The sequence below is a fragment of the Saccopteryx bilineata genome, chromosome 2 (genome assembly GCF_036850765.1).
Source record: "Saccopteryx bilineata isolate mSacBil1 chromosome 2, mSacBil1_pri_phased_curated, whole genome shotgun sequence".
Taxonomy (NCBI): domain Eukaryota; kingdom Metazoa; phylum Chordata; class Mammalia; order Chiroptera; family Emballonuridae; genus Saccopteryx; species Saccopteryx bilineata.
In genome coordinates, this window is record NC_089491.1 from 103299131 (window position 1) to 103306960 (window position 7830).

Genomic DNA, 7830 nt, shown 5'->3' on the forward strand with positions numbered 1-7830 from the left:
TCTAGGGACAGGGGGACTAGCTACTGCCCTGTCTTATTCCCCCCCCCTCTGAAGCCCAGCGAATTCGTAAAAAACAAACTGAGACATGGAATCAGTGGTTTCACACAAACTGAGTGTCTTGACTATTACCTTCCATTGGTCCACTCGCCCTCCTATTTATTTTTCTAACTTTTGAACCCTGCCCTTATGTTTGTTCACTAGTTTCTTACAGAACAACATGTAGACCTTCACCAATCAGAAAATTGAAAAAATCTACCTAACCCTGAAACCTGCCCTCGCAAGACAGAAAATTTGGAGCCCTATAAATATACCCCTGCTCCATGCCTGACCAGTTGGTGGCGCAGTGGATAGAGCATCGGACTGGGATGCGGAAGGTCCCAGGTTCGAGAGCCCGAGGTCGCCAGCAGGAGCGCGGGCTCATCTGGCTTGAGCAAAGAGCTCACCAGCTTAGACCCAAGGTCACTGGCTCCAGCAGGGGGTTACTCAGTCTACTGAAGGCCCGTGGTCAAGGCACATGTGAGAAAGCAATCAATGAACAACTAAGAAGTTGCAACGCGCAATGAGAAACTGATGATTGATGCTTCTCATCTCTCTCCATTCCTGTCTGTCTGTCCCTGTCTATCTCTGCCTCTGTAAAAAAAAAAAAAAAATATATATATATATATATATATATGTATATATATATATATATATATACACCTCTGCTCCAAACAATGGTGGAAAAATCCCTTGTTCTCCATGCTAGCACCAATTATAGGACCAATCTTAATTTTGTGCCTAATATTAATGCTTGCCCCTTTCTTTATCAAGTTCCTGCAGGATCGAATGTGAGAAATCTCCAGAATTACCTACAATCAAATGCTTTTACAACCCCTACTCCAACTGCCCCAGGGAGGGGTTCACAAAGGAGGCCCCCTATAGGGATAACAGCAGGAAGTAGCTCCAGAAGATAGCCAGTCCAAGACAAACCTCCTTCCTGAACCCAAAACCCTTTCCTTCCCCCCACCTCTTTCCCTTTTTATCATATCACGGAGTTGAGAAATGATAGATTCATGAATTTACCAGGAATTCCAACTGCCCTTTGGTTGTTCCACCAGACTGCCTGACCTCACCCTTACTTACTAGATAATCGCCCCTGAGACTGAAGAGTTCCAAGAAGTTGGTCAACCACCCTAAGGAGGAGCGTTCCAGGAAGCCAAAACCGTAAATCCACAGGAGGGGACATACCTGAACTTCTACTAAGTATCTCCTTAGGCTCTCCCAAACCCTATAAAATTCACCCCCTAGTCTGTGCCAGTGCCCTTCTCCCAGAGAAGTTCCCTGGCAGGTCTTTCTCCTCTAATAAGGCCTGCACATCTGGTGTTCGAGTGCCGTCTCATTCTTACAGATTGCCCTCTGTTTTGTTACTTACATCCTTCTGTATTTTTCTTTGTCGCACAGATTCTCTTTTGTATTTTTTTTCTCTTTTGTATTGATTTGTTTACTGTGTATTATCTGTTCACCACCCCATTATAAAGTCCAAGGACAGAGACAAGATGTTTTCCTTATCAGTATAATTCTAAAAAACAGTAAGTGTTTAACAACTATTTATTATAAATGAATGCATGACTTGTTCTGGGAATATTGGATGATGTGAATTTAGTAGGACATAGAGTTTGTGATAGGCCTCAGATGCCAGGGTACTGGAAGGTTTAAAGTGTAATGTCAGGATCAAAATAACTTTTATGTAGACTTGCATACAGGTAAGAAGCTTCACCATCCAATAGGAAACAACTGAAGATTGTGGGGGCTTAAAAAAAAATCAGTACTTATCTTTCCATCTCCTAAATTCTTCTAGCTGGGCTAATAATCAAATTAACAGAGACAGAATAACAGGAGAACATCAATACACAACATAGTTGGGGAAATAACATGAGTGAACATTTGTTAGTCAAATTGTTGTAAAGTAACAAAATCCACAATTCCGCGAGTGTTTGTAGAGGTACGTAGTCCAAATAAGTTTTTGAAAAGTTTTATTAAAGGAGGAAGTTTATTAAATATGCCGGCCGCATATGGCTGACACAGGGCAACAGACCCAAAAAATAGTTCAGGGGCTGTTTATATACTCTTAATTATACATGGGAGGGGAAAAAAACCTGACATCACGGCATAAGTTTATACCTTTTGTTTAGAGATACATACATTAACTACATGCTTTCATAAGGGGAGGGGTAGTTTCCATAGGAACAAATGCCTGTAAATGGTTCATCAGTATAAGGAAATATTTTAATTTAATCTTTTTCTTCCTGTACCTGGAAGTTATTCACCCTTCCCCCATAGGTATGAGGGAAGGTCAGAGAATCCAAGTCTTCTTGCTCTTCTGCATTTACAACACAATGCCGTTGGTCATCTTTGTTTTATGCTAATTATATAGTGCAGAGATTATTTACAAAATCTCTCTGTACTTCTAGCACAAATCAATAAAATGTTCTTTAAACTTCCTAAAATATTAATATTAATTCTGTAGCTTTTGGCACCTTACAACAAAAGAAGTTTGTAAATATGATATACAGTATATGTTTATATGTTTGCTCACTTATAGTTTGCACTGGATGAGGGAGACAGGCTGTAAACTGGCAAGGTCCTAAAACTAAGCCTTTCCCACTGTTTCAATACTAAGATTTTTTCAACATCTTTCTAATACTAAGATCTTCGCAAAACTAAGCTTTTCTCCACACCCTTGACTGTTGCATGATGTGAGATAGTACATGCTTATGAGGAATCCCATTTATGTCTCAGATAAGTGGCTTTGTATCAGAGACTTCCTTATTTGTATATTGACTTAAAGGCTTTCATTTTCTACACTATAAAATGAAGCAGACCAGGGGCTCTTGCTTGCTCGGTTCCTGCCATTAGCATTGCAGAGGAGAGGCAGCCAAGATGTTGGAGTGCTGAAGGAGAAGCCAGTTTGTGCAGAGTTTGTGCAGAGAGAAGGAGATGGGGAACAGAGGCAATTAAGGCTAGTGAGGTAGAAACCTTTGATTCTAGGAATACTTGGATGAGTCAGTGGCTTTAAGAGCCCTGAATGGAAAGGGAAGTGTTTTGCCACTGTGTACATTTTCTCACCTGCTGGGTGTGAGCTAGAATTAAAGGTAAAATGGCCCACCAATTCTTGGCTCCTCTGTTGTTTCCTTACCATCTGTCCGAATCAAATGTGAACCTGCACAGTCCAGGTGGCTGTGATGGTGGCCGCAGCTATTGGCCTTACAAAATTCCAAAGACAGTCCACTTTAGGTATATTAAGGTGACCAACATTTTTACAATGAAAAGGAGGACAAAAATAGATTGAAGAGGAAGGCGGGGCCTGCGGGTCAAGATGGAGTACCTGAAGGTTTTGCAGAGCACCCTGCAGCAGGTCACCAGCCACGGTGGCCTCCGAGGCTATCTCCGAGTTTTCTTCAGGACAAATGATGTGAGAGTTGGTACATTAGTGGGGGAAGACAAATATGGAAACAAATACTATGAAGACAACAAGCAGTTTTTTGGCTGTCACCGATGGGTTATATATACTACGGAAATGAATGGCCAAAACACATTCTGGGATGTGGATGGAAGCATGGTGTCCCCTGAATGGCATCATTGGCTTCACTGTATGAGTGATGACTCTCCAACAACAAAACCTCCTACTGCTTGTAAATTCATTTGGAAAAACTGCAAGTTTAACCTCAGTGGCACTCCAAATCAGTATGTACCTTATTCCACCACTAGGAAGAAGATTCAAGAGTGAGTCCCACTTTCAACACCTTACAAGTAAAGATAATGGAAAACAATTTAACATGTAAAATACGAGGCTTTTCATGTAATTGCATTTTTGCTTCTCACTGGTAACTTTATTTGATTAAACAAACAAACAAAATTATTTGATTAAACAAACAAACAAAAATAAATAAAATAGAAGAAAACAGTATCATAAATAAAAGAAATATTTTATTCATTGCAACAATAATACACTATAATATGATAAATACATTATAAAAACATTTGGAATATTTTATATTGTAATTATGCTTACATGCCCATTAATTTTTTTATAATAACTGTAAGAAAAAAGTTTTTAGATACAAATACGTCACATCACACGCAATGGGTCAACTCTGCATCGATTGAATATGGACATTTACAGATTAGTCTTCTAATATCAAAAAGGAGGACATGTAAGAGGACACTTTTCAAGGGAGGATGGAACTTACAAAAGAAGGACTGTGCTCCTCAAAGGAGGATGATTGGTCACCTTAGTATAAAACATTTTTGGACAAAGCTGTCAACATAAGAAACTTCCACATGTGTAAGAATTCTTTATGAGTTTATTTGAGCCCAACTGTTGACAATTGCCAGGAAGCAAAGTCTCAAAGAATTGAGATAGTGCTACAGAAAAATGGTGGTTTCACCACATATTTTATACATTAGAATCAAAGGGGAAGAGGTAAGGGGATTACATGAAATTGGTGATAGATTAGGGAGGCGGGAGAAAGCAAAGAGGGAAACCTCTGGGATTGAATAAAAGTGAAAATATACATGCTGAAATTTCATTTACTCAGGCAGGAGCAAGACAGTTAACAGTTAAAGATTCACATGATAATGGTAAAGATGAGGGGGTTTGTTGGTTTCTGCTCTGCTTGGGACCCTTGCCCTGATGGGGCAGAAAAAGAAGATTAGACTTACATTTTATCAGGTACCTTATCACAGATGCAAAAGACAACAGACAGGCTCAACTAAAGTAAGTGTTGGGCAAATAAGTTTGTAAAATTTGAGTTGTTTGGATTTGCTCACTTTTATTGTTAAAAATGGCATTGCCCATGTGAATAGCTGTTGTCCAGGTGATATGGCTAATTACCTTTCTGCTTGAGAAGGGGCTCGGTTATGCTCAAGTGTGCTGGAGGAGGGGCTTTCATGCCGAAAAGTTTTAAAAGAGGAGGAGGCCATTTTTGCAGAGGCCACGTGGTTGCAGAGGAGGCAGACAGCCAAGATAGAGGCATGCAGATGGGGAAAGGGAGGTGACTGAGGCTAGTGGGGCCTTTGGTTTTAGGAAAACCCGGATGTATCAGTAACTTTGTGAGTGCTGAGTGAGTGGGTTTTGGAGCTCAGTGTGTTTGTGTTTACTCGCCTGCCACGTGCAAGCTAGAATAAAAGATATGGCCTCCCATTTTTTGGCTTCGCAGTTTTATTACCGTCTATCCAAATCTAATGGGAACCTGCGCAGGCCAGGCAGCTGTGACGGCTTCAACTACTGTACTTTTTTTTTTTTTTTTTGTATTTTTCTGAAGTTGGAAACGGGGAGGCAGTCAGACAGACTCCCGCATGCACCCGACCGGGATCCACCTGGCATGCCCACCAGGGGGTGATTCTCTGCCCATCTAGGGCGCCACTCTGTTGCAACCAGAGCCATTCTAGCGCCTGAGGCAGAGGCCATAGAGCCATCCTCAGCGTCCAGGCCAACTTTGCTCCAATGGAGCCTTGGCTGCGGGAGGGGAAGAGAGAGACAGAGAGGAAGGAGAGGGGGAGGGGTGGAGAAGCAGATGGGCGCTTCTCCTGTGTGCCCTGGCCAGGAATCGAACCCAGAACTCCTGCACTCCAGGCCGACTCTCTACCACTGAGCCAACCAGCCAGGCTGTAACTACTGTACTTATAGTAAGCATTGACTTGTGTTAGAGAAAAATAGTCATCCCTTGCCATATTGTGGTTCACTTTTCACAGTCTCACTGTATCATGGATTTTAAAATTGTATATATTTAAAATTTTATATTGCAGATTTTTCACTATATCGTGTGATTTTGCAGTATATAGGTATTTTTATATTTATTATTTTAATTATTTGTGTGGTAAAATAAGCATTTTCTCTTTTTTTTTATATTAATTTTTAGAGAGGAGAGAGAGTGAGAGAGAGAGAGAAGGGGGAGGGAGGAGCAGGAAGCATCAACTCCCATATGTGCCTTGACCAGGCAAGCCCAGGGTTTTGAACCGGCGTCCTCAGTGTTCCAGGTCGACGTTTTATCCACTGCGCCACCACAGGTCAGGCAAATAAGCATTTTCTAGTCTGACCTGTGGTGGTGCAATGGATAAAGCATCAACCTGGAACGCTGAGGTTGCTGGTTCAAAACCCTTGGTTTCCCTGGTCAAGGCACATATAGGTGTTGATGCTTCCTGCTCCCCTTCCTCTTCTCTCTCTCTCTTTCTCTCCTCTCTAAAATAAATAAATAAAACCATTTAATAAATAAATAAATAAAATAAGCATTTTCTAGCCTAAAAAATTGAAAACAATATAAAAATTAAAACATAGTAAAACAATATTAAGTCAAAATAAAACACGTAGCATACAGCAGATGAGTAAACAAAGACTTGCACGTAAGGAAAACGCATAAAAAGTGTTTATAAAAGTGTGGGAAAGGTAAATAACAGTGTGAGAAAGGTTTATAAGAGTGTGTTGAGGGTTTATAAAGCCTCAAAATATATATAAATAATAAAATAAATATAAGGTCTCTACTTTGTGGATTTTCATCTATTGTGGAGGGTTCGAGAACCTAACCCCCGTGATAGGCAAGAGACCACTGTACCTCCCTAGGACATGACTACCCACCATGAATTGCTTTTAGTTAGAAAGTTTTCATTTCAGATCATCCTGTGTGGTTACTTCAGGTCTCTCAATTTGTAAGGTCACCGTGCAGGCCTCCCTGGAGTTGGTCAGGTTCAGCAGGTGGCCCCTTTTTAGTCCACAAAGCAGAAAAGGAAGTGGATGGGGTCTTGGATTTCAGAAGTGAGAATGGCTGATTTACAAGGAATTGAGGGAGAGAGGAACACTCAGGGGAAAATCTTGGCTAGGTGACTCAGAAACAATGGGACACAGGGCATCTAGCTAACAAGCTGAGCTGGAGTCTTCCTAACTAATGCTAGAGAGATGATTCTTTTTTTTTTATTACAGTTTATATTTAATATTATTTGCATTAGTTTCAGGTGTATAGGGTGAAGATTCTTAAGAGGATTAAGCCAAGGCTTCCTAAAGCAGGTTTCTTTACATCTCTTGAGCAGGAAATGGGGGAGGGTCCAAAGCTTCCTCTGAGTCACCAACAGCTTAAAATCAATATTGCCAAAAGCAGCTTTGGGGTGGAAAATTTTGTTTCCCTTGAAGATGTCCTGTCAAGTTTGTGGGGTGACTTTGTTGAGTCAATCTGGTTCTATCTAGAGGAAAAGGTATAGTATGAACCGTGAAATATAGGAGACCATGTAGAAGATTACTATAATAACTTTTGGGGACAGGATTTTTTTTTTTTTTTTTTTTTTTTTTTTTTTTTTACAGCGAGGGGTGGGGTTAGGGGAGCAGGAAGTATCAACTCACAGCTGCTTCTTTAGTGTGCCTTGACCAGGCAAGCCCTGGGTTTCAAACAGGCAAGCTCCACGTTCCAGGTGGATGCTTTATCCACTGTGCCACCACAGGTCAGGCTGGGGACAGAATTTGAATCAGATAGAGTGTTTATGTAAAGAGTATTATAATAAATCCTAAACAGCAAGCAAACAACTGGGTACTTGATGATAGTGGGGAGTTATTATTTTACTGGGGAGGAATAGAACTGTAAGCATTGTGGTTAGGTTGAGGAGAAAGTCCTCATTATTGAAAAAAACATCTTGAAGGATTTTTATTAAATGATATGATAATACAGTTATGCTGATTTTGTTTTTTAACAGATTAGTAATCACCAGTTTTTGAGATTCTTTTATTAATTGATTTTATGGAAAGAGGAGGGTGGGGGAACGAGAAGTATCAACTCATAGCTGCTTCACTTTAGTTGTTTATTGCTC

The 7830-nt window shown here is 40.5% G+C and overlaps 1 pseudogene; it reads left to right on the forward strand.

Moving 5' to 3' along the window:
• Window positions 1–3344: 3344 nt before the first annotated feature.
• On the forward strand, window positions 3345–3848 carry LOC136322906 (NADH dehydrogenase [ubiquinone] 1 alpha subcomplex subunit 12 pseudogene; annotated as a pseudogene).
• Window positions 3849–7830: the final 3982 nt, after the last annotated feature.